This window comes from Dermacentor silvarum, chromosome 10, assembly GCF_013339745.2.
Source record: "Dermacentor silvarum isolate Dsil-2018 chromosome 10, BIME_Dsil_1.4, whole genome shotgun sequence".
Lineage (NCBI taxonomy): Eukaryota > Metazoa > Arthropoda > Arachnida > Ixodida > Ixodidae > Dermacentor > Dermacentor silvarum.
The window spans coordinates 58864460-58891289 of record NC_051163.1 but is presented as its reverse complement, the minus strand read 5'-3'; the positions used below and the strand labels follow the sequence as shown (position 1 = coordinate 58891289).

Below are 26830 nucleotides of genomic sequence, written 5' to 3'. Positions count from 1 at the left end.
AAATATATCAAGTCATGCGTTTGTTGTGTTTTGTGTGTGTTTTGGGTTTGGCTTAACGCCAAACACAAAAGCTGAGCAACCTTGCGAATCTATTCCTTACGTGTACCGCTAAACCACAAAAGGCACCTTTGCTGAACAATCATAAAAGACACAGCTTACTTTTTTAAGGAAGGAGATCGAACAATTCATCGGAATGTTTCTGCTTCGGCACTTTATCCTAAATTTCCGGATACGCGTCTCAGGACAGGCGATATTTCATCCCTGCTGGATATGTTCCATGTAAATTTACAACGTAGCCGTTGCAGTAAATATTTAAACAATCTTTGTCTGGCTTTTATTATTGGACCGACTTTCTGTATGCGCTGGAGTGAAAGCGATGGCAAATTCCGCATGTACTCCTTAAGATCATGGCCTAAATATTTGTACCAATTATATACATAAAAATTACCAATAGAATATTTTACACCGTATGACACCGAAATTACCTGTAATTCAGCAATGTCTCGTCACTGCAAGTACGTACACGGATCAAAACCTTGTCGGATGCTCACAGAATATTCTTATCAAGAAGAAGCATCTAAAATATAACACTAATACGGTGGTTTCTTTAAATACTATATTAGTATAAGCGAGTTTAATGTCAGGTTGCCGTGTACGTCAGCTAACTATCAGCTTAGCATAAAACAGTTGAAGCGTTCACGTTACCGCATGCTGCTGAAGTTAATAAACGTTCGTTCCTTTTCTACCCATGTTTTTATAAGTGAAACGTACAGCTATTGTCAGGAACTTGGGTGTATTTGATTTTACATGTTAACACGCCTAGCTATTATTAAAAAATAAGGAAGCAGCTTCCTTATTTTTTATTATTTATTATTTAATCACAGAATTTAAATTTTGCCTTCGTAGCTCTACGAAGGCAACAAATTAAAGTCTGCGGTTTCACGTACGTGCCAAAACCACGACATGATTATAAGGCACGCCCTAGTGGGGAACTCTGGATTAATTTTGACCACCTGGGGTTCATTAACGTGCACCCACTGCAGGGTACACTGGTGTTTTCGCATTTCGCCCCTCTCGAAATGCGGTCGCCGCAGCCGGGATTCGATCCCGCAACCTTGGGCTTAGCAGTGGAACACCAAAGCCACTACGCCACCCCGGCGGGTGGCTACGGAGGCATATTCCATGTCAGTGAGGTTTTACGTTGAACACTACCATTAAAAAACAATAGAAAAAAAAGTCATTTCAACCAATGGCCCCATACATCGGTTCTCTTCTTTGAGGTGGAAATTTTCAATCTTACAGAAGTGGTTCCCGCGCTACCCATCGTCAATAATACAACATAACCGCAATAGTTTCAACGCCTGTTCTTTTTAACGCCGCAGTTTTTAAATAAATAAAACCAGTGCCATGTTTGGCGAGTCTTCTGAAAGGCGTCAGGTCTCGAGAGCAACGGATAAAAACTTGCACAATATAGAGATAGTGGATAATTTGTACTGTTTAACTCATGAACTTTAAGTGCAAAAGCACAACCACATTGCCCTTTGATTCCTCAGTTGACATTTTCCTGCCTAGGGACGGAACAAGTATAAAAATATAAAGTAAACAGTGCTATTCGCGCACTCTGCAAACTAATCTGGAGCGCTGCAGATCCCTTCAAGAACGCCTCGGAGATCACGGGTAGGCAAATATAAAACTTCATTATGTGACTCTAAATTTGTGTATTTCCAGTGTGTATTACCATTCCCATTCCGAAACGCGGTGTTTACAGTTCATTATCATTATATTCAGTTTTTAAATTTAAACTGTCAACGAGTTTTATTGAGTGGTGGTAACCTTCTTTAAAATATACGTAGCATTTCTTCGCTTTTAAAAAGCGCATTCTGTCTATCAAAAACGTTACCGCACAAGCGCCGCTAGAATTTCTGCCTATATAAGAGAATATCTCTAGATTAAGATGAGCTCGACATTTTGCTTTAAAAGATGGCGCTGTTTCTTATATTCCTTTGCTTTTGAATATGTTAACTTCATAGATATTTTTCCGATTATCGTGCAAGTTATTAAGCGACCAGCGTATTCCACTATGCTGTAGAAAGTCCTTTGTCACTGGTCATCGCACCAAACGTATACATTTTCTAGCAGCAAAAATGTTCTCTTAAGATTTATTTAATTTATTTATAACATACTACAGACCACAAACAGGTCCTTGCAGGAAGGGAACTCAAGCGTACAGGACAAATAATTAAATTTAATAAGTAAAGAAAAGACAAAGAAACAAGGCAAGCAGTACAAAAATACGCACATCCACGGCGTTTATACGCTTATCCACGCACATCCACGCCGCACATCCACGTCGTGGGATGCGCACATCCACGCCGTGGGACGCACATCCACGGCTTTCGTTTGCTGACTTTCTTTGTTCTGTTGGGCACAAATGTACTTATACAGTGACGACAAATTTTGAGAAACGTTGCCCACAGCGTGAATATGTCGTTCTCACTATCGCCGAAATCACTGAGGCACGTTTCCATGTATTATGTTTGAATCATCACCTCTGGAACAGTCTTTAAAGGAATATTCTTTAGTGCTTTCAGTGATGACAGGCTTAATTATAGGCAAGGAGACCATTACAAGCTTGTGATCGGACACACCTTCATCAACTGAAACGACGTATTCAGAAAAGCCGCGTTTCTCACAAATCAGATGAAGTACAGTACTCTAAGAACCTTGTACACGAGTAGGTTCCATAACTACTTGCATTAAATCATTCTCTAGCATAACGTCTCAGACAACGTTAGTGTTTTGGTAAGCCTTAGAGCCTGCCTGAAGTCGTTCCCAGTTAATGCTAGGCAGATTAAAGACACCAACAAGAAAGCCTTTCGTATGCTGAAAAGGAGACATGTATTCTTTTAGCTTGATCATGTAATTGGGTGTGAATCTGGGAGTCGGTGACCCACAAACAATACAAACAAATGCCCCTAGCATGACAACTTAATGCATAGGCACTCGATGTCAGGATTTGCGTCAATAAGCGTTGCTTCTATCGAGTGCTGTATAAGAACAGCTACACGTCCCCCTCAATGCGCTCTGTCCCTACGAAATGTTCTTTAACAGGTGGAAAAACTATGTCATTTATTACCTGATTATGTAACCAGGTCTCCCTAATAAAAGTAGCAAGAGGGTCGTGTAGGAACAACTGAATTTCCAATGAGTCTTCCTTATTGATCACACTGCGGACATTTATGTTGGCGATACATAACTGTTTTCTTTGTGGTGGACCCAAATTACCATGAGCAACACGATTGGCATTATCTGTGAACGAGAGATTTAAATCGTTATTTTGGACATTGTGGGCTTGCCGACCTAAGTCTGCAGGTGCGCATGACTTCTTGTCATAGGGCGATTGAGTCTACCGCCCTCGTTGTTGTTTATTTTTTGAATGGGTACTTTATCATTTTTTTCTTCGTCCCAAACATAAGCCACCTTGTCAATGTGCATCTTATCGAAGGATAAGATAACTTCTGCGTGTTTATCCCGGTTTGTCTTAGCACTTGCCCGCAATTTTCGTCTGACGTCCCAACCCTTCCAAGAAAAATCTTCACCAATTCGTGTTTATCAACTAATTAAAGCCCCTTCTTAGAATACCGGATTTATCTCGCGAGTTGAGAACCCTTACGATAACCGGGCGGTTTTTGTTGGTTACCGGTTTGTCTAACTTATGAATCCGCTCTATAGATACATTGTCGAGATCAAGGATGCTTTCAAAAATATATTTGTTAACGGTCATTTGTAAACTTTCTGCATTTTCGCCTTTTGTTTCAGTTATTCCGTAAATTATTAGGTTTGGTCGTCAGCTGTAGTTGTCTAGGTCGTCGACTTTTCTTTCAAGTGACTGAACTACACTGCCAATGCAGTCAAGCTGTTCCTCGCAAGAGTTAATCTTCGCGTACAGGTTTGAAAGAGTGTCTACTTTCTTTTCAATTTCTGCTAGCCTCTTCTCTTTAATATCCCTAATATCACTTGCTATTTCCTTCAGATGCTTTGAAATCTGAGTGAGATCAGGACCCGGGTTTGATTCAATGTCCCTTCCCAAAAGCAACAATTTTCTGAGAGAGAAACTAACGGCATGCAGCAAACAACTCGGCCGCGGGCATGGCAGCACCAGCAAAAAGGGGTCGCTTGAGCGAAACCATTTATCATAGCGTTTTCTCACCTACACGGCAAGAAGAAGAGGATTTTGAGCGATCCACATCGTTGCGCTGCCACCGTGCCCTCTGACCGAGCAGCCAAAGGGTGGCCCCTTTATAGGCTCCCCGAAAGGTGTCGCTCATCACAGGCCATCCATGCGCGTAGCCTTCTGCGCCTGCTGATGTAGAGTGACCTGGCAGCCTGGCGAACGGCGCCAAGACGAGCTCGCCGGTTCCATGATGGTAGATGTCGCGGGGTGCATGCGTGATAGCGCTGACCGCAAGCTGTTCTGGACAGCTCGCAGTACGCAGGAGACCGAGTAACTGCACGGGAAGAAGAGGGTTTTGAGCCATCCACATCGTTATGGTGCCACCATAATGATGTGGATGGCTTTGATATACCATGAAAGAAAAAAAGAAAACAAATTGATAAATTTATAAATGTTTATTCGGGGTTTTTATTAAGAATATTTTACAAGCAATATACAACGCATTTTGCAAATGAAGACACTTCGGATAGCGTTGTGGAGGGCAACATAGGGCGGTCATAATCCTTTTGCATAGCACACCGTAGACGGCTTCGACGATCGTCCTACTAGCTAAATCTCACAGGTTCATTTTACGAGCAAGTTAGAATCGAAAATGTGGCGCGATGAACTATTGCATGCGAACGCTAGTAGGGCGGTGGGTGCTTAGCTCACATTTCTGAATGGCGCTTATCCTTTTCACTGCCAGCCCTTTGAACGCCTGCGGCAGACAGTGTGTCATGGTATGAATCTCATTGTGCCTAATATTTCTTCAAGTTCATCGCGCGTACTTCAATTCACCATCAATGCAAATGCAACACACTTCTTGGTTGAGCGAATGTAAACAATGCCTACGTGATGAAGATTTGAGAGACAGATATAGTTGAATAATCTAATTTTCAAAGATGGTGTGATCGCAGGCCTTGCGAAATAGATTACCTGCAGAAATTCAATTTCCTTAGTAGCCACAGCAACAGGTAAACCTGGGGCCCTATAACACACAGCTGCGCCTATAACGTGAAACAATTCCTATCTGCTTTTATCCCAAAACTCTTGGCGTCAAATTTGCGCAACCGCCGACTAAAGCATCAAACTGTGACCCACAACGTTGTTTGAACCAATCTATGAAACGCTCTCCTCGTTTACAGGAAGCAAATTTTGTTTGCTTTCAAAACGAGTAGTATTGCCTATCTTGAAAGGTTTATCTTATCTATTTGGCTGACAAGAGGCAAGGAGTACGCCGCGCTGACGAGTGTTGCGGTAGCTAGAGCAGTGAAAGTAGGTAACTGTTAGAGGAGGGTGCCGCCAGCTGTTTCGTTATGCCTGGTATAGTGGTCGATAGAACCTGAACGTCTGTTAACGGGGGTTTATTAAGCATGGAGTGCACAGGTATGAGTGTGGTGACTTGGAGGTGCAGAGAATAGACTACTTAGACGGGGCGGCCGACGAGCAGGAGAGGAGCAGGAGGGCCATACGCAACTTGATAATTGGTCTGCTCCAGGTTCCTAGAGGAGGAGGGTTGCCGTGACGGAGGTAGCGGAGGTTTCAGAAGGGGCGTACAGCGCAGCACGGCCTGTGTGTAAACACTGCATGTACGGGATGGTGGCACCATCTCTTGATCCTTCTTGTAACACGGCGTCTGCGATTGGACTGATTACCCTTGCTTAGCTTGCGGGGGCTGGTGGAAAATCACGGCGGCGTGGAACTGAAGGTTAAAAATGGCGCTAAAACAGATCCTCAGCGAAGAAGCGCTGGCAGAGCGCTTTGGTAGATGTACCGAAATTGTTTGAAAACGGTATACAGCCATGCGAAAGCGTTCGTTATACGCAAATAAATTAATGGTCTCCGCCAGCTCCGATAGCCAGCGTCCGAATGATGCGTTGGCAGACATCTCTTAGTTTCGGAATGGATGTCTCAATTTAAGCTGTCCTTGAAAAACAAGAAAAAAAGGTGGGCAAAGATTGCCTCAAGTCAACTTGAGTAACCTCGACTCATCTTGCATATTTTGTTCTCATTTTTTGTGAGAGTAGAGTTTTCATAGATACTAAATCAAGTAATTTTTTTTTTGGGGGGGGGGGTAAGTACCTCTCCTAATATTCACTGTTTAAATATTTGTCCGCAGAAGTTTAACTTGGTAGCGTCTAGAGATTGCACAGCAACAAATGACCAGTCCCGTCAAAAGCTTCCGTTAATTTTCTTGCTCTTCCCGTGTCAAGCGCAAACGTAGAAGTGCGTTTACCAGACTGCGTTTCCTGAGGCGTAAGGAGCGTGCTCCGATGGCTGACGAATCTCATAATTTCTCGCAATTTCTCACGAATCCCGCATTATTTTAGGTGATAATTCCATGCTACGGAGAGCATCGCGTTGTTATCTTCATTCGTTGTTGGACTAATGAATTGTGTGGAGTGTTTGGTATGTGTTGAATAATGTTGTTTATTGTCAGGTGCGTTATAAGTTGTACAGCTATAGTAGAGCCGCTTTACAGCACAAGCCCCCCCCCCCCCCCCCTTTAACACATTTCTCTCCTTCATTGAAATCTCCCCTTCAGGAAAAAATAAACGCCTATAAATAACCCCCGAATCCGAAGAAAAATAAATACTGGTAACATGGAACCCTAGTTATAACCTAGGGCAGTCGGCTGGTGTCATCGGCTGAGTGTAATTACAGAACGCGAATCACTCGCTCTTCTGTGAAGAGACCTGAAGTTCTGCCCATACTTATACAGACGTAGCTTCTGTGTCATCACAGATCTTCGCGCACTCTGCTGGCTCTCCTCACTGACCCCTATGCAAACTAACTCGCTGTGCTTTACGCCTGCAAAAGCATATATACAAAATCGTATAGAAGACGGGCGGCTTTCATCAGGATGCACATTGCTTGCCCCACTACCTTGTGTAAAGAGCTCTCCATACTGACGCCTCTACGTAAATTATCTCCGTGTTTCAGTTGCTTAAGATTGGCGACGAGCAATGCCATGATTCTTGCGATTTCGCATTGAACTGCTCACTTCTTCACCTGGCGACACCTCCTTCGTGGTGTTCCTTCTGTATGATGGAGCCTAATACAGCCATAACATTCACCCGGACAGCCATCACCTCCACCTTCTGCATCCCAGCATACCTGCGTTCCACGGTACTTGAGCGTTTCACGCGCATATGACAACATGTGTCATTGTTTCTTTTGGCGTGATCTCTTCCTCTCTATGCGGCGTTACGCCATCACTTACAAGGTCTGGCAACACCCGCAAAAGCCTCCTGCGCTCGCTGCCGTGTACTTATAGGCATTTTCCGTAATACAGACAACCCTATGCGCACAATTGGTTTCCGCCACCATCGTGAAGGGTAGATATGCGGCCGAGCGCAGGACAGGCGTAGGACGTTTGTGGGCCATGCAGGCTCTGCTACAGGCCATGCCAACCGTTCGTACGCATTTCATGCTAATTGTAACAGTGAAGTGTAGCTAAAAGGAATGTCTATACTGCGCACATGGCTAGTTATCCGTCTTTAAGGCTCGGGAGCTAAAGTGCAATTTTGAGCTGCGCGTCGCTCACCCAATATCGTGCAGTCGACATTATTCGCGTTTCCTGAGGCAAGTATAAGACATGCAGGTGGCATTAGTCACGTTTGTTGAGCCAAGCATAAGACGTGCAGCGGTGGCTACGACAAGCCGACTTGATCGTGTTGTAGGCAGGAGGAGAGAGCGAGACAGCCAGAGGAGGAGTCACATTACTACACGTTTAATTCTCTCAGACGTGTTAAATCTGAAAAAGAAGAAAGTCACGAACTGCCAGATAACCGACCCCACGCCGTCACGGGCAACTATGTCGTCCCGCTTTTACTAGATGGCAGCATCTATAACATCTCCCCGATATATCAAGCGAAGTTCGCTGTAGCAGGCGGTATCACGCACTTCCCACTTCTGGTATGCATGTGGGAAGCATCTTGACAAAACGAACGAGCGTCTACAGCCCCTTCATTTATATTGGCACTTTCTGCGTTGGCGTTAGCAGGTGAACACCGAACTGGTTAGGTCCTGTTCCTGTGTACAGCACCAGTGTCGGTGTTAACCAAGTAAAACAGAGGTTCATCGGCTGGGGCTTGTACTTGAGGCCGCTTTGCGCTTGAGGCCTCTCAACCAATATCCTTCTCCGTAGAAAAGCTCCGACAGGTCGCGGATTCACTGACATCTGTCGAAATCTTTCCTTTGACATTTATGGTATGGTTCTTCGAAGTTCCGAAGGCTCCCTTGATCCCACAGTTGGGGTGCCACTTTCATGGAACTAAGAGGAAGCGTGGTTCTTAGCCGACGACCCATGAGTAGTTCCGCAGGGCTCTACCCATTCTTCAAAGGGGTCGACCTGTAAGGTAGAAGCACCAAGTAAGGGTCTTTCGTCTTTGTCATGGAAATCTAGATGAGTTTTGCCGCAACCTCATCAAGTCCACTACTATGAGGATAGTGAGGGCTAGATGGAATGTGGTTGAAGCCGTAGTCTTGATCGAAGAGTGAATACTCAGTCGACGAAAACTGCGGGCTATTCTTGGGAACCACTTCGTCAGGAATTCCGTGGCGTGCAAAAATGACTTGCAGTGGTTGACTACAACTGCGAACGCGAGCTTCTCCAGGCGAAGCACTTCAAGGTATCTGGAATAATAATTTGTAGCTATCAACCACCACTGGCTCTTAAACTAAAATAAGTACATTGCAATGCGCTGCCAGGGTCTTTCTGGAAATTCGGAGCCTATCAGTTGCATTTTCTGTTAACTATTGTTTCGACGCATCACTGACATTGCTTCACCAGGGACGTGACGTCAGCTTCTACAGCGGGCTACCAGACACAATCTTTGGCTCGAGCAAGTGTCTTTGTTATGCCGAAGTGTCCTTCATGTAAGAGTCGTAGGGTTTCCTTTTGGCAAGAGGCAGGGACGAAACGTTGTGTACATGGGCGCCACCAAAATCTGTGAACTTTAACAAGCTTCGTTATAAAACCTACGATGTCGCTCATCATTTGTTAAATTGTAAGCATCAGTGTTTGCCTTTGCCTGCCTATTGAATCGCCCTCCATTGTAGCGAAGCTTCTGTCATTGCATATACGAAGGTGAACATCACTATACACCCGCCGGGGTGGCTCAGTCAGCTAAGGCGTTGCGCTGCTGAGCCCGAGGTCACGGGATCGAATCCCGGCCCCGGCGGCCGCATTTCGATGGAGGCGAAATGCAAAAACGCCCGTGTGCTTGCGTTGTAGTGCACGTTAAAGAACCCCAGGTGGTCGAAATTATTCCGGAGCCCTCCACTACGGCGTGCCTCATAATCAGAACTGGTTTTGGCACGTAAAATCTCAGAAAGAAGAAGAAGAACATCACTATACTGTTCTATAAAGATACCAGCTCGTAGCTATAGCAGAACCATGGCAGGCCTGACTTCCGACAGCATAACGAATGTGTGTCGGAGCTTCCCAAGGAAAGTAGTGTGCAACTGTGGCAAAGGTGATTCTGACCTCGGTCTGAATAAAACACATTTATGAGGAAAGGAGCAGCGCTGACATTTTACATTTTATAACAATTTTAGTACGCTAATGCGCTAGGAAGTGATTTGATACTTCAGGAGGTGGCGTGGGTGTCCGGTGATAAGTATTGTATCATTATAAACTTCATATCTGAGCGGTAGTAATTCTGATAGGGAATCCTTGGAAACAACCAAGCACGACTGCTAAAACATCGGGGGAAACTCATGGGAAGAATCAGCTATATCGCAGAATGTAATAAGCACTAACAATTTCTATGTGAGGTTGTGCAGACGTAGTGGAGGCGTATTTGCAGCCATCCTTTACTAACGTTTCCTTATACAAAGCACACAGTCATGATTCTGAAATTATCTCGCTGGGATGCTAGCACCGTCACTTCAACCGCCGACCAATCAGGGTCCCCCTGGACCACTTCTTTGGGATACAGTGATGTCCGTTCAGTGTTACGCAATGAACCTCACTGATTGACCTAACTGGCTTGCAGAGACAATCTTTTCATCCATAGAAAGGGAACTCATGTTGTACATCAGGTCATTACTGCATTATTTAGAATAATCCTATGTCATAAAGATTATTGAAGCACGAAAAATGTGGTTAAAAATCGCGGTGCATAGCGTTGTTTGATTTCATTGCTACGTAATACTTCGTCGGCCAAACTTTATGGCAGTAAATAGAAGGACAAAATATGCCCACATATTCACACTCTACCATGCTTCGGCATAATACAAGAAAGATGTAATAATCCACTCTGTATGGACTGCGTGCTTTCATAACGGATCGTGTTGCTTCACTGAACTTTGACCTAAGCTAAGAGTACAACAGCATATAACTAAGCAATAAAACACTTGGCGTTCTTGTGTCAACCATGGTAAGAGGACTGTACACTTACCATATATAAATGCTAGCAGTCAGCTCACGATATTCTCCCATACTCCAGGTATGTCTTTTTGGAGGTAGTATTGCATGACTCAGGGTGCCTTGTCACTCGTAAATACAGGCAGCACCAAAACACGTAAGAGAGTATATTTAGTGATTGATGTGACAACATCCTATCACGCTATGTAATTGTTGTGATTTCGCAGCGCATCACATGTAACAGTGTTGTACAACCTTCAAGAAGGATAATGCTTCTTATTGCCAGTAGAGTATCATGCCTTAGTCATTTTCTTCAAACACCCACAGAAATGACAACATTAGTTAAGCTGTCTATTTTCTATGATTTGCCCTAATTATTCCAATAAAAATGATTTCTCAAGCGTACCTTGAAGCTGTATATCATCCTCAGCTGTAGTAGTATATCATCCTAACTCAAGTTGTAGACATCCTCAGCCTATCCCAGCGCGTTAAATTGGGGGAATGGTCTATATGCCAGCAAGGTAACCGATATGGGCCCGTAAATATTCACCTCTTTTTTTTTTTCTTTTACAGCGAAGTTGTTAACCTCTACATGATCAGAATTTTTAGTGGACGTGCTCACCCAAGAAACGGCAGCTGCAGAAGGGGTTTCTATTGGAGTTTCCGCGTACAAGAATTATGTTTTCTCGTATATTCAAGTTACAACCCGATGTTATGTTTGTATACCTGCGTGTAAGTCGCACCCTACGAATTTTCTCGCGCATTTCACTTTGCGGAATTCAATTACTTTAATGATGCACTTGCGCTAGGCGGAGGGGCTACAAAATAAAGATGAATGACAACGCTAGGTGGCGGACCCTCAGGCACACCACAAACGGCGGGTGGCAAAAAGCTTTATATTTAAGGTTCTGTGTAACAGATTTATGCTCACTCGTATATTCGAATTACAATTCGAAGCTATCATGTCTGCAGGTTGTGTGTAAGTGCTACTTTACGCATGTTTTGACGCAGCTTACTTTTAAACATTCATTTAGTTCAATAAGGCATTTGCGCTCGGCGGACGGCCTACAAGAATGAATACAAGAATGTATGCTGTAGTTCCGCACACGTGCATGCGCGCATCACGTACGTCGATTGTGGTGGTCCACTTTCACCAGGTGGATTGGAGGCGAACTTTCTTTTTCACCTTTAAATTTGAGTCTGGCTATAGAACATTTAGTATTAGGCGAGATATTGCCATGCCCAATTACTACACTGACATTTTATATTTCCTTTAGTTCTGCATGATGAACACGGTAGTATTGGGACAAACGTCGCAAAAGTGCAGCTTTAGGAGGATCCAGGTCCCTTTAAACAATTTGTCAGCAAGTGAGATTCGAAAGCAGCACAGATACACGTAGAATAAGAAAAGAAAGAACATGCCAGGTGAAATTATAACAACACACTCTTCTGTAAAACGGAAAGGAATGAGCTGAAATGCATCTCCGCAAGGTCACTCGTTAAAATAGACAAAGTACAGAGAGAAAGCATAAAAAATGGCTAATTTTTGAATGTAACATAATAAAGTCGATGCAGTGAAAGGAAAAATTAGAGGACGCTTAAGCTTCGCCTTTAAGAGTAGTAACGCGATAGCGTTATCGGGAACCGTTCGCATCCCATCGTTCGCATACGGCAAGTAGGCTTCGTTCACCGCAATACTGAACGGGGGAAAGCCAGCTTACAAAGACCAAGCTTACACTGATCCTCTTAAAGTCGGCTTCACGTTTAAACTGAAATGCATTGCTGGAAAGACAGTTCGTCCGGGGGAAATATAAGATGGTTTTATATTGAATGTGGAGGCCTAGGCCGTTTATTATTATTTTATTAATTGTTTGCTATTGCCCCGGCGCGCGCAGATCTGGTAGAAATGCTGGAAAAGGGGTTTGTGTTGAAGTTTCCTCGTAGCAAAATTAGGTTTTCTCAGTACATTAAAAGTACAATCCGATGGCGAATCCGACAGCGAATGGTAAAGTCGTACTTTACCATTATTCTGACCGATTTCACTGTGAGAAACTGAATTTTTGTTCACTAAATCCTTGCACCACGTGGAGTGCTTGCGTCCGTCAATGTGGATGGATGATTTTCTCCGCCACCCGCGATCACACGCCGGTTGCCGACGCCGGATTTTCTTCGACACGGCGCCCTAAACGCTATCGCGTTAAAGAACGAGGAAAAATGGTAAGAGATATGTACGCGGAACAAATAATGAATTATTGGGCATAATCACACAATTTTCAGCATATATATTAGATGAAAAAAATCACGACAGCTTGTGAAACTTATAATTAAACAGCAGTTAAAGAAAGCTTGCATAGGCTTTCACCATTCACAGTAATATAAAAAACGTCGCATGCTTCGCCTTCGTCCGATGGCGAAGCATCGATTGCGATAGCAAATTAGTAGCCAGCTATACGAAGTAAGGATAGTAGTTTTATCGGCCGTATAAATTCCTAAACATTCGCTTATGAACTGATTAACAAGCACGGTGTGACGCGCGCACAGGTAAACATGCAAGCATCTCACTCCATGACGGCGGAAACTCGCTGTCAGAACGCTGGAGTGAGGAAGCGCGTCAGCAGCGATCGAATTGACATTCGTGCGGCCTCTCGCTTCAACGCGAACTAAGCGTCGAAAACACATCTCGTATGAAGCTACTAGCACTCGGTGCACTTTGTTCACATCATGGATAGCTTTCAAGATAGGGCGCCCGTGTGGCCGCACTGTACGCAGGAACGGCCAGCGCGGCTGCGTATGCGTAACTCGTCCTCCGCAACTGACTCATGGTTCCGCTACACCCTCCTCCTCCGTTTTTCTCTTCGCGCTCTCTTCGCTTGAGCCGTTATTCATCCGCGCTCCACGTTCGCTCTTTAATCATTCGCTGTGCTCGTTTGCTCGGCTACGACGAACGCCGACACTCGCCGTAGGAATGGGAGTCTAAGAGCTGCGATCTAAAACAGAGAGGTCGTTGCTATCTACTGAGTGTCCCAATAGAAAGAAGCAATAAAGAAACACAGCAGACTGGACTGTCCTTATAGAATCGCTGTTAAATTTCCAGGGAAGCTGTTTATTATCAGTATACTCGTTGAAGTATTAAGAAGTTCCGCTGCGCGTTATTAAGCCAGACAAGTTAAAACATTGCTCGCATGTGACTTGCCCATTTAAAACATTTCCCCATCTATCCTATTGAACGCTTCGAGCCGTTCACCAAAAAGTTTTGCAAAAAGTGTACTTCACCAAACATGTTTTAATTTTCATGCCTACAGCCACAGTATTCACCCCACTTCACAGACTTTTCTCTCGTGGCTCTTATAATTCCTTAAACGCAGTAACCTAAATTCTATGGCATTCGTGAGAAACACCTATTACGCTCTGATGGGGTGGGCGAATATTCTAAACTTTCGAATAACGAAGCTAAAAGTGTCCTATTTGACTCAGTCTTCGAATCTAATAGTCACTGCTGATAAATGTGTATCTCTTTCGAATAGTTTTTGAATATCTCACTACGTCAACTGCGCCCAAATAAACATAAAATTGAAGCAAAACTACGGTAAATTTTCACCCCCGCAAGAAATCAAGCACTGGAATTTACTTAGTGGAGCCGGCTACGTGACCTAGGTAGCCATACTTTGAAGGCTGTACAGAAATCATTCCCACTCTCTGAAGAGTCCTGTTCATGCGAAGAAACTACTTGTTTGCTCCCAATGCTCAATTTGTGATTTTAATAAACAATGCTTCATAAAGTACTACGTAATGACAGAAACTTGCTAACTTTAAAAATACTGGCTTGTGAACATCGTTCTATATTAATTGTGGGAACGGCTATTCATTATTCGAAGGCTATCGAAAAGTATTCGATATTCGATTCGATTGACTTCTGGCACTACTCAGTTCGTATTCAATTCGGTCTCAAAAATCACTATTCGCACACCCCTGATTAAGTTTCTTGCTCAAGGCAATAATTAACCCACACACTTTGAACTTCGCCTATAAATGAGCCGTATGGTCTCCATTATATTCAGTATATCTAAACAAGGTGCCTCATTTAGGTTACTGAATATTCCAGGGGAAAATAGACGTACCTTGTAGAACGCTTAAAAACAAGAAGAAATAGAGTATCTAATAATATTTAATGCCCGTCGTTAAGCCAGAAAGTTATCAAACTTTCTGCAGACGTCAACCTCGACATAGCCCTAATTTCCACTGACTCTGGGTTTGATGTAGGACATAGTTCTTTTAGAGCATTACAGCCGCATATGCTTTCGAGCATATGATTAAGGTCTATTTTCGAAAGAATGCAATTTTCGACAGACATACTTCTGCATACGTGTGAGTTAGAACATTTTTAGCAAAATAATGCTTTTTGGATTAGTTGAATCACAACTCAGACGAAAAAAAAATAGTTGAGTTAAAAAAACAAAAAACGCCAGTCTTACATACGCGTCTCTTCCTCGTTTTATCGCAGTATTTTTTTCTCATTGTATGATGTTTTTCCGATTTTCGCCAGAATTATTCTCAGAGGCTGTCTGTCATTTAGATTATTTTGGCGAAAATTTCTCAAGGACAGCACAATAGCTACGTCCCAACAGCAGGGCGCCGCTCACAAGTGCCAAGAAGGAATTGAATAAGACAAAGAAAATCTCAGTTGCATGACGCAAAAGCAAGTTGAACCTCATCTACAAAAGCAAATGTGATAAAGATAAGAGGCGCTCGTACAGACCAAATATAGAATAGCAATGAGAGCATTGAAATTAGACTTGTGAAAGCAGGCAAAACAAATATCTTGGGGGAGCTCCATCTAGAACAAAATAAAGTTTGTACTACTGGGGGAGCTACAAAATTGTTTAGACGAGACAGACGCTTAGAGCATAATTTCAACGCGAAAGCGTTAAGGGTCCCGTGTCGTTGAAAATCCGGCGCCAGCACCAGTGTGGGCACGGGCGCGCCGGCGTCGTTGACGGAAATAATCATCTCGATTGATTGATTGACTTATTGAAAACTTTATTATTCCACTGAGCTGGGGTGCCCGCCTCTTAACCTACACGTAGGTAGGGGGGGGGGGGGGACGAAGCAGTCCCCGCGCGTTGAGGACGGTGAGTCTTCACGGCCTCAACGGCCAGGCGGATTGCTCGACTCTGGTAGTCTTAAGCCTCGCTCTGGAGCAAGGCCTCCCAGGCTTCTCTACTGTCAATGTTTTCTTGGCCCCCTGGGGAGCCAGCACACTCCCATATTACATGGTCTAACCTACCTTTCTCCTTACAAATTTTGCAGAGGGCGTCGTTATAGACCCTCGTCCGAGTTATGTAGATCCAATATGGTGATGTATAATTGTTTCCCTGGAGGCGCCGCCAAATGCGGGCGTCCTCCAGAGAGAGAGAGAGACTGATGCGGAGGCGGAAAGATTTCTCTTTCGGCTTTGTAATGATCTACAATTTTCCTGTACGTGATGATGCCATCTTTGATTAATCATCTCGACCCACCGTGACCACGTTGGCCCACCGGGTAGCGCAAGGCGTTAGTGAACAAATTTGAATTTTTGAACTAAAATCAGCGTAAAAAAAACGTAAAACCCGACATAACCCTAACCTGCTAATGTGATTGCGTCGGATTGTAATTTGAATATACGAGAAAACGTAATTATGTTACGCCGAAGCTCAAACACGAACCTCTTTTCCAGCATTTCTGCAATTCATACATCGGCGCGCCGCGGTTTCTTCCTTGCCAAAGCACCATTCAGATGGCGCGATCATCTGCAGGCCGCGCGCGGAGGCGAAGTTGGACAAAAAAGCTGCAGTTAACAGGAAGCCTGATAAGCAACCAGAGATCTTTGAATGCTATCGCGTTCCACTCTAAAAGGCGAAGCTTAAGCGTCCTCCAAATTTTTGTACTAACTCTGTACATCGAGATTTTATTAGCTTAGAATAGACCATTATGGATGGCATTTCTAGATATTAAGGAAGCTCACGACAACGGACACAGGGAATCGCTATTGACATTCTCAAGCACCGAAGCATTCATAAAGATATCGTGGAGCTGCTGAGGGGGATATTAGGGCCAGCCAAGTATAAATTGTATGGGAGGTCAGGAAATGCAAGAAAGTTGTGCAAGTTCGATGATGTCTGAAGCAATGATGCCCTCAGCTGTCTACTGTTGTTCGTGCTTTATGCCAAGGGCATAGAAAGCCGGTTGTAAAAGAGTGAATTAGATTGATTTATCTTACATATGTAATTGACAAAGGGTGTAGGAGCAGGTCCTGGGCTGATGCATACGCATGACATAGTTCTGGAAGCGGACAATGAAAGATATTACCAGACATATGCGATGATGTGTGACACTGCAGCGACCAACCTATATCTTATGTTTAGCTTAACGAAATCGAGAATTAGGATCTTTAATGAAGGCACGAGTAATGACGTGATTTTCCTTCAACAACAAATCATAAACATAGCCAAGCAATATAAGTGCCTAGTGTACACATAAACGGAGCAAAGACCTGCTCAAGCACTCACCAAGGTAATCTAGGAATGACGGGGAAGCGGAACGCCATAATAATGAAACATAGATCATTTTGTACGTACAATAAAAATGAGGTGGTGCGATGAACGTGATGAAAGGCGGAATAGTGCCAGTGCTAATCTTTACAAATGCAATTCTGTGCTTAAACCGGACGTCTCGTCGTGGTTGGAAGTTTATCAAAGATCGGTAGACCGGCTGGTTTTCAGGGCCCAATGGTAAAACCAGATATGAGACAGAGCAGGGTGACATGAGTTGGGCTTCTTTTGAAGTCAATGAAGCGCAGAAAAAAAGTAGTGTTGAAGAAAGACTCAGGCACGTGGTTGAAAATAAATGGGTGACTAAAGTGCACAAACATCTGTACTGCAAAGCCTTTGCACGATCAGCATGAAGTCAAGCAATTACATTTTGGCCCAGGACATAGCAGATCTATACCGTTTGGCATCTAACGCTGGATATTTGATAGAATTTCAGTGGCTTCCAGGACGTTTCGGTAAAGTAGGTAATGAAAAGGTGGATGAGGCAGCCCGCAAAGGCCATGATCACAAACTTTATAAAAGTGTTTCTCACTGAAAGCGGGGCTTCAGCTTTGGCGAAGCAATACGTACTCAATGAACAGCGTAAATGAGGTATTCCCCTTCAGGCAATTGTAAGATATTGTAAAGATTGACCCAGAGCTCCAATCAAGGCTACCGCAATGTCTACCACGGCAACTTGAGACTGTGTATCACCAGCTTCCACTATACGTTTCATACCCGAATAATATTTTTCGCAATGGCCTCACAAGTTCATGTTGCGAGAACTACAGCACCATATAATCTCTAGAGCACATCTTGCTTGAGTGCCCAGCTTACAGAGACGAGCGCCAGCGATATAAACTCAACATGGAAAAGCTTGACCAAGGCCCCTTGACATTGCCACGGTTGCTGGATCCCTGGCCGTGCTTATCAAAACAACGCAACTTCTTGTTTTTAAATATTAAGTCAATGGCGCACGTCATCTTATCAAGATTGAGATTTTATTTTAATTTGCATTTAACCGTCAAGTTTTACTTAGATGATCTACTTTCATGGCATCGCACACTTATTCTACGGCCGATAACATCACAAGACCTGCATATGTTTCAGAGCTCCGCTCTTAGGTTGTCCGTTCCTGGGCGTAACCATGCGAACGTGCTCGTGCCACTGCTCACGCGTTCGTCGTCGTCGTCTTCCACAGCTGACTCGTCAGAGTCCTTCGGTGTAACCACACGCACGCACTCGTGCCACTGCTCGGGCGTTCGTCGTCGTCTTCTTCCACCTCTGGCTCCGATGCCGCTCATCATGCAAGGGTTACCATACTGCGTCTCCTTCTGCAAAGGCGCTGACGGCACTGGCCCGTCGGTGCAGTGATTTCGGTCTCAAAATCTTTGACTCGATATATCGCGGAAGAAAAACACGTATACGGCTGCGCTCAAATTTCGGAATAGGGAGTATTGTAATCGTCGGACATTTCCTTCCCCCTGTTTCTTCTGCCCACACTCTTCTATGGCCTTTCTTCTCCTTCAACCCATTCCCTGCAGAGTGATTTGTAGGCGAAAATACGCTGGTTAAACCCTTTTCAATAAAGAGATATTTCTCTCCGTGTCCCTCAAAAGCGTCGACATGAATTGTAGGAAGAGGTCAAGATAGTTAACCAAATACAGGGCACTTGAAATGGTAAATACAGAAGCAGAATCATCGAAAAGAAAGTGCAAGAAACAGAGAGTGCAAATTGTATGAAAGGGATGGGAACAAAGAAATATCCTGCAGACTTACATAAGTGGCAAGATATAAATTAGAATGGGTAATCTGAACAACAACACAACAGCAGTGCCTTGCTACTTGAGGTCCGATCTGGTTGCCTAAGCAGAGAAACATGCCGGGGCGAATGTTCGTAATAGGATGAGTCATAGGTCTGCTGCAGAGAACATCCGGAGACAACTCAGCGCGTCCTAATGGAATGCGATGGTATTCACCAAGTGAGACCAGTAAGTAAAGTCCACCTTGTAGAAGAATATAAGGCGGATAAAAGGATTAACCGGTCAGAAGTAGAGACAAGCAAGTGACGTTCTGAGTAGTCATGTAAAAGAGGGAGGGAAGAGACTTATGGGGCCGGACAGCTACAAGCATAGGGGACTGTACCAGGTAGATAAGAAGGTATTTAGGAAGCGAGAAAATATTAAGGTGCAGGCTAAACGGTAGAACGTTAAGCATGTGTAACAAGCCTGATTAGTTCAAGCCGGCTGGGTGACTCATTGTCGCCACCCCATTTCAACCGTAATGCCAATAAACATCATCAGCTCTTTGTGGGAGCTTTGAAAGCATTTCCGCTTGTCCGGACGAAGTCAGTACCGCAGGTAAAGGAAAGTTCTACGCTACGCCGGAATGATCGCTTCGCAGGAAATAAAAATCCACTGGTCACGTGTCGCCTCGGTGACCAATCAGGGGGAAGAGAGTGCATCATTCTGAAGAAGCCTTCACCCGCCCGAGGTTCAATGACTGCTTCTACTGTCACATCGGTGCTATTTGAGCCACCCTGTCTTGTCTCAACCATATATCATGTTGTAAATAAATCGCTCAAGCTTTTACAACGAAACGTCGTTACAGCGCGACCGCCCGGTTTCCTGATGCCCATAGCCCGTCCCGCTTAGCCACATACCATTTAGTGAACGCCCTACAGTGAGCTACAAGGAACGTGAATCCGGCATCCTAAGAGTCTCATTAAGGGCTTCCCTCTCGTGACGATGAACGGAGCAGTTGGGATGGAGAGTACGATACTGCTGGAAGTCAAGCGGCGTAGGGTGAAGTTAAATTTTGGTTTGTTACGTCTTACGTTGAACCAGGTAGCTGAGCAGAGTTACATGTCATTTTTGAAGCTACATTGGGCTACCTAAACACGAAAAACTGTCTGTCTATGTATCTGTCTGTCTTTCTTTCTGTCTGTCTTTCTTTCTGTCTGTCTTTCTGTCTGTCACTCGATTCAACCGCCCGGCCAAAACCAACCAAGCTACTAGCACTGGTGGCATGGGGTCATACACGTCAACATTAAACAGCGCAAAGGAAACCTCAGGCCTATTTGAGGCAAAATATGTGTACATAACCGTGATCCGCAGCGTTAATTTATTAGGAATACACATTGGACTGTTTTTTGCGTTAGTTAATGAAAAATCAACGCGTAGAAATGGTGTCGAAAAGATGCTACGCATTAAAGACAAGCCGACTAAAGCCGTGGCTCTGTAGCCGGTTTTAAGCCAACAGTAATAAAAGGTCCCAACAGATGGCGCGAGAGCAGGGCGAACGCGTGAAATTTGAACTGAATTAAGCGAAACCTCCACTTGCATCCATCATGGGAGGAGTGAGAGGGGAAGGGAAGAGCGTGAGGGGCGGGAGGGGGAGAAGAGAGGGTGTTACATATCAGGGGCGGCAGAAGACTATCGTCTTTCGATGTCATTTGCTAAAGTAAGCATTTGCTAAAATTTTCTAAAGTAAGCATATATATCTTCATTAGAATGACATGCGGTTATTTCATTTATTTTTTTCCTACCACCAAAACATCATTTCCTCCCGACTCCTCCTCCTTTAGTTAATATTCGCTATTCTTGCTTGGTATAATCATAATTGCGCTAGTTGAAAGCCATCCAGTATAAAAAGAAAATCTTTTGCGCAGGCCGTGACACTTGGAAAACAAGATGATATATACGTTCGTGTGGATATTTATGCTCCTAACACCTTGCCTGCAGTATGTTCGTGGGTAAGCAGTACACCTTGTTACTTCGCTCCAGACGTTTGTTGGTTTCATTTTACTCTGGTGCTAATTATAGTGCTTTAGCGTCACAATAATATGGCGACTGTTGTTTGTATCTCTTCTTGCTCTTTATTTGTCCTACCTATTCTTTCAGTACACACTGTTCTCGCAACATAAAGTTTAGAAATAGAGTGGGCTCCGGACCATCATCCGCATATCGCACAGAGACGTTCAATGCGCTAAAATATAAACAAATGAAACTGCTAAAAAGGTTTCTATGCGATAACCGGAGCAAGATTTACTCGAGGAAACAAGAAAACAATCAGAAATACTTAAAAAATATATTTCTGAATTTTTTGTCACCCACCCTAGAACATCAGCCTTACGTGACGTTTTCTGTCACTGCCAGTGCTCATTGGTCCTATAAGTACACTCAATCTAGAGACTCTATACAAGCACCAGGACTATTCGTTATGAAGAGGTCGATAATAGTGCCTCTTTGTCTCAGCCCGAGGCTGAATTCGGTGGGAGAGTTTGTAATTACTGCAGTCTTAATGAAATTATCAGATATTTCTTACATCCACTATTCTTGTTGACGCCCTGTAAAGCCGGATACTGTCGCAGCATCTCGTGAACTCTATAGAAACTGCGTGTAATCGACGCATCGTGGACAAGGTAGACAACTGCCAAGAGGGATTTGCATGCTTTACGTCATAAAGCGTGGTGCCAGACCTGTAGTCCCCGCTCGCAGATGGCCACTACCGCCGCCTCTACGAAGTTCGACTTTTCTCAAGGAGTCCGTGCAGCAGTCTCAGAGGCAACGTGATCGGGTTGAGCATAAGGAAAGGGCGAGCTCACGTTTCACGGCACACGGAGCAACACGATTGCATTACAGCGCCGCTGTGCAAGCGGAATCGTTCTGGTCTTCCACTTCAGTTTCTCATTCCCGTGGTATACGACAAAATTGTCGCTGTTGGCGGGGGAGTAATGTTTGAGGGTAGTGGCTCGAACGAAAACAACGTACCGAAGCTTGTTAGGGTCTGCCATTTCTGCCACGTCAGGGCTGAAGTAGGCAGTTCAACGTACACGTCGCACGGAGGTACGAATTTGCTTTTTCGAAGTTTTATTGATTGAATGAACAAAGCATTATTGCATTATATTGATGAAGAAGGGATGACGTAGATGGATGGACGAAGGCAGTATGGTGACGGCGATATGACGACAATAGAACGACGTTACTGAAAAGATCACGATGTTAAAACGACAGCGCGATGGCGGCACCATGAGGTTGGTACAACGACGACTGTGTGACAACGATGATGCGAGGACGACGGCATGACGAGTGACCTCGATGGAACGACCATGGTAGCATCACGATGGCGGTGTGGCAATGAATGCCTGATGACGACGACATGAAGAGAGCCACACGACAAAGCTGAAATGACATGGTGCAATGACAACAATGGCATCATGATCACGAGCACGTACGCACCTAGTGGTCCAAGCTATTGCACAACTGCACCACTGAGTCGGCGTAGAAGCCGTTACGACGACGGTGCGTCGAGAGTCAGATCACGAAGCTGGAATAACGACGTTAGAACGACCACAGTGTTGTCATTGCCACAAGCATATACTTGGGTCACTGGGCCAGCGTAAGAGGCTGAGAGATATAAATAAATAAATAAATAAATAAATAAATAAATAAATAAATAAATAAATAAATAAATAAATAAATAAATAAATAAATAAATAAATACGGCTGAAGTAGGCAAAGAATACTAATCGCTTTAAATCAAGGCCACAATCACACCTATATGTCTAGTGTGACAGTACCAACTATTAATTTCGGATGATTGCCGCGTGTTGATATGATAATTTTATACTATGGCACATGCGCACGACGTGAGGAAGATTAGCCAAGGCGCTTGCAGTACATGCTGCGCAAACGCAAACTAGCTCTTTCAGAGGATTTCCACGTGGTAATGATGATTGTAACTTGCACACTATGGCACATCATCACAAAGCGGGATCGGCGAAGAGGAATATCCGCGTGTTCATTATGATGAGTGAGTGACCGAAATAACTTTATTGGTGGTCCGGTGAGGACGCGCACTCGTCGCGCACCCAGCTAGTCCCACCTAGAGCACTGCACGGGTTCGGGCTTACCCGAAAGCCCGGGCCCGGCCCGGCCCGTGGGCCTGGCCGGGCCGGGTAGAGGAGTTTTTTCACGGGCTCGGGCTGGGCTCGGGCATGGCGTGTGCTTTTTGACCCGGGCCCGGGCCGGGCTCGGGTTTTTTGACGCGGGCCCGGGCCGGGCTCGGGCTTTCTGCGAGTTATTCTCAGGCTTCTCAACTCTGAAAAACATGTATTTTTCGGTCTCGGGCCAGGTTCGGGCCGGTTTCGAGTCGGGCTCGGGCCGGGCTCGGGCTTAAGGTAAAGGGGTGGCGGGCCGGGCCGGGCGGGTAACGTAGAATATTTCCGGGCCCGGGCCGGGCCCGGGTCTCGCCATAAATGTTTTGATCGGGCTCGGGCGGGCCGCCCAATGTAAAAACGGGCCCGGGCCGGGCCCGGGCCGCAAAAATCGGCCCGTGCAGTGCTCTAGTCCCACCTCGGGACCGACAGGTTTAGCCAACCAGTCCGCTCGCGGGTACGCCGGACAACCAGTAATAGTTATAGTATAAAACATTATTTATTGTTTTGTAATGAAGTCTCAGAGGGTGGAGACCTCAGTCCAGGGCCCAATTTTCTGCTGCTATCCGGCTGGCCCGGTCGATCAGGTATCGCTGGTGGTCCAAGGCTGTGCTGGAAAGAACGGGTTCCCACTGGGATGGGGAGGCGTTAGGATTTGCTTGTCTAGAGAGGGGCTACGCAGAAGCAAGTCCCACTCCTCCTTGCTCAACTTGGGGTATTTCGACCCGCGCTCCCAGAGAATGTACGCTAGAGTGGAGGTCTGCCCGCAGGACGGGCAGGCGTCGTCGCGATATACGTCGGGGTAAACTTCATGTAGAACGACCATAAACGGATATATGCCGGTCTGTAAAAGTCTAAGAGAAACGGATTGCGCCCTATTGAACTTGGGGTGAGGGGGTGGAAAGACCCTACTAGACATGTAAAATAATTTTGTCCCCTCATTGTGAGTAGCGGGAGCGTCCCTGTGGCCGTAGGGGAGAGGGGAGTTGGTGCTCCTTACAGAGGAAGTGAAGTGAGCTGACTCATTGAGGTTCAGGGGAGCACCCTTGACCGACCCTACGTGAGCGGGAAACTAGTAAATCGAATGATACGTGAGAGCATCCGGACTCGAGACGCCAAGAAGACGAGCAGCTTGCTCAGCGATGTGACCCTTCTGAAAAGCCCTATTTGCCGTTTTGGAAGCCCTATAGATCACGGACCCACGACCATCTAGCAGGGCGAGGTGATGGCGGCTTGTTCGGCGACTTCGGGGTGTTACGGGAAGGAAGAAGCGTACTGGTATTTACAGATGAGTTTTAATGGCTGCTTATAGAAACGAAACCCAGAATCTTCTTTGTCGTCTCGCCGGGCACCAACCGTGTCCTTTTCTTCCCACAGTACATACTATTGGAAATCTTGCGCTGGAGTCGACCACGACGACGGCAAAGGTCTTCCCATCACTGTACTCCGTGGCGTCGACGAAGCTCGCTCTAATGCCTTGTCGCTTGATCTGTTTGAGGATCGCTATACTGCTCTCGTCTTGTGTCTACCCTCGTTGTGGACGGAATAGACGTTTCCGGACAGGGGGGCCACTTCGAACTTGTCTCGAATGCACTTAGGGATCGGGTTACTTAGCCTCGAGGATCCCGCAGGGGGGTAACCCAGCTCATCCAGGATGCGTTTATCTGCCACTGTGGTGGTCAGGCGAGCGAGTTGCGCGCGTTCTTGGGCTTCGGCAATCTCCTCGGCGGTGTTGTATACCCCCAGCTTGAGGAGACCCTCGGTATGGGTCTTGATGGGTAGCCTGAGAGCCATTTTGACTACTTTGGGGATGAGAGCATTGAGCCTGTCTCGCTCCGCTCTGAGCCAGTTGTGCATAGAAATCGTGTACGTGAAGGGGCATAATACGAAAGTGTTGATCAGGCTGAGGATACTGGCTTCCTTCCTGCCGCGGTGTTTGTTTGAAATTCTGCGAACGAGACGGAAAGTGTTGTCCAATGATGAAAATTTCCATACTATATATGGCATGTACCCACAACGGGAGATTGGCCATGAAACGCGCAAAACATATCTTAAAAACGCCAGCTAACTTTTTGAAATGGTCACCGCGTGTTTATTATGAATGGGATTTCCATACCATGGCACACACCTACCATGGTGCATGCACTGGCCTAGAAGCTGGCGGTACATTTAATACAAGTAAGAAGAAATTAAGAAATGCTAGCCAATATAAGAGTTCGCACATTGCGTATTGGAGACGTGCGCGCCAGTTTTCTTTACCCAATACCCACAGCAATGAAATGGGCTAATTTATAACATTTTATTAACCGCTTCACAAAAGCTTTGCTTCATACAGAAATACCAAAATGTACGTTGGATACTCCATAATTTTCTTTTCAGGAATAATATCGGGACGTGGCGCATTGCACGGATAAGGTTGTTGTTTGTGAGCGTTTCAAGACACCTGTAGTAAGTGTGAAATGAAGCTGCTGATTTTGTATTGAATCGCCATTTCCTAGAAAAGACGTAGCTGCAATTTATTAAATGGCGCTGAAATACCATCATATCCCAATTCACCGTAAAAAAGAAGCTTTATTAGCTGTTTACCAGTCACTTGGCGAAAAATAACGAGTGTCAAGAAAGAGGCCACCGACTGTACGAAATAATCTGAACCTCTTCATTTTCCCATTCTAGAATTTAAGCAGTTTCGCCGACTGCTGGCAATAAAGCAAATCAAGTATAATATTATTGCGATAGCAATTATATGGACACTTCCACCGGATTTCTGCCGTCGCCGTCGCCGTGAGGTTCCGTATAGATAAAATCTTTCTACGCCGCGCGCCGTATGCCCGAGCGGAAGCGTGCGGGGACGCACGCTGTCACGGAGAGCCAACGCACTCAATCTTCCACGCGCAAGCAAGGAAGCGGGAAGCGAGCGCCGGAGGGAGCGGGGGGGGGGGGGGGGGCGCATTTCTACTCTGCCAACAACCGCACTCGTCGCTCGCTCGCACCGTCTCTTATCTCCACACGGCTCTGACCTTTATGCGCTGTGCATTCGCCGCTCAGTTTCCGTTGAAGCGATAGACCGCACGTACCTTCGCCCTCTGCGGCGTATATGCGCTTGCTGCCAGCGTTTTGACAGTCGTTGTCTGCAGTCATTCAGTGTGATCTATTCATGTTTGTTTGTGCGCGCTCACACCACAGTTAGTAATAGTCGGGCCACATTTTACAACGCACGCTACGCATGCAATGCTGCCCGGATCGGCAGTGCAGCGCTACAGGCGTGTCCCTTCACACGCGCTGCCCACGGGAAGCGCTTCTCATCAACACCACCGTTTCACAAGCGCCTTCTCGTGGTCATCGAGTCTCTCTTCATGTCGGTCTACTTACGCCGCAGCACACCTGCTTACTTAATCAGCTCATGTTTACTACAATTCATATTGCTACCAAAGCCGCTCACCTTACTTCGTATGACATTGCTGTGTTGCTATCGCATTCATTGCTTCGCCCTTAGGGCGAAACTGTGACATTTCTTACTACATTCGGCGGCGTTATGTAAGTCTGTGAATCCCGGCTTACTTATCTAAATACCAAGAAGTACTATATTTCTCATCAACTTTTCGCAGGTCAGATTCAGAGCAGCAGTCTGCATCGTCTGAGCCTGCGAACGAGGACACTCAGTCCGAAGCAAAGAGGTTGCCTTATAGTCCAGAAGATTTGGACCCTCTGTTTCTGACGCCCTACATTATGAACTGTACCTA

At 45.3% G+C, this 26830-nt stretch overlaps 1 long non-coding RNA gene across 1 annotated transcript; it reads left to right on the top strand.

Moving 5' to 3' along the window:
• Window positions 1–1626: 1626 nt before the first annotated feature.
• On the top strand, window positions 1627–26830 carry LOC125940691 (uncharacterized). The gene is made up of 3 exons (XR_007463884.1): window positions 1627–1677; window positions 20823–20906; window positions 26696–26830. It is a non-coding gene; the product is annotated as an uncharacterized LOC125940691 (long non-coding RNA).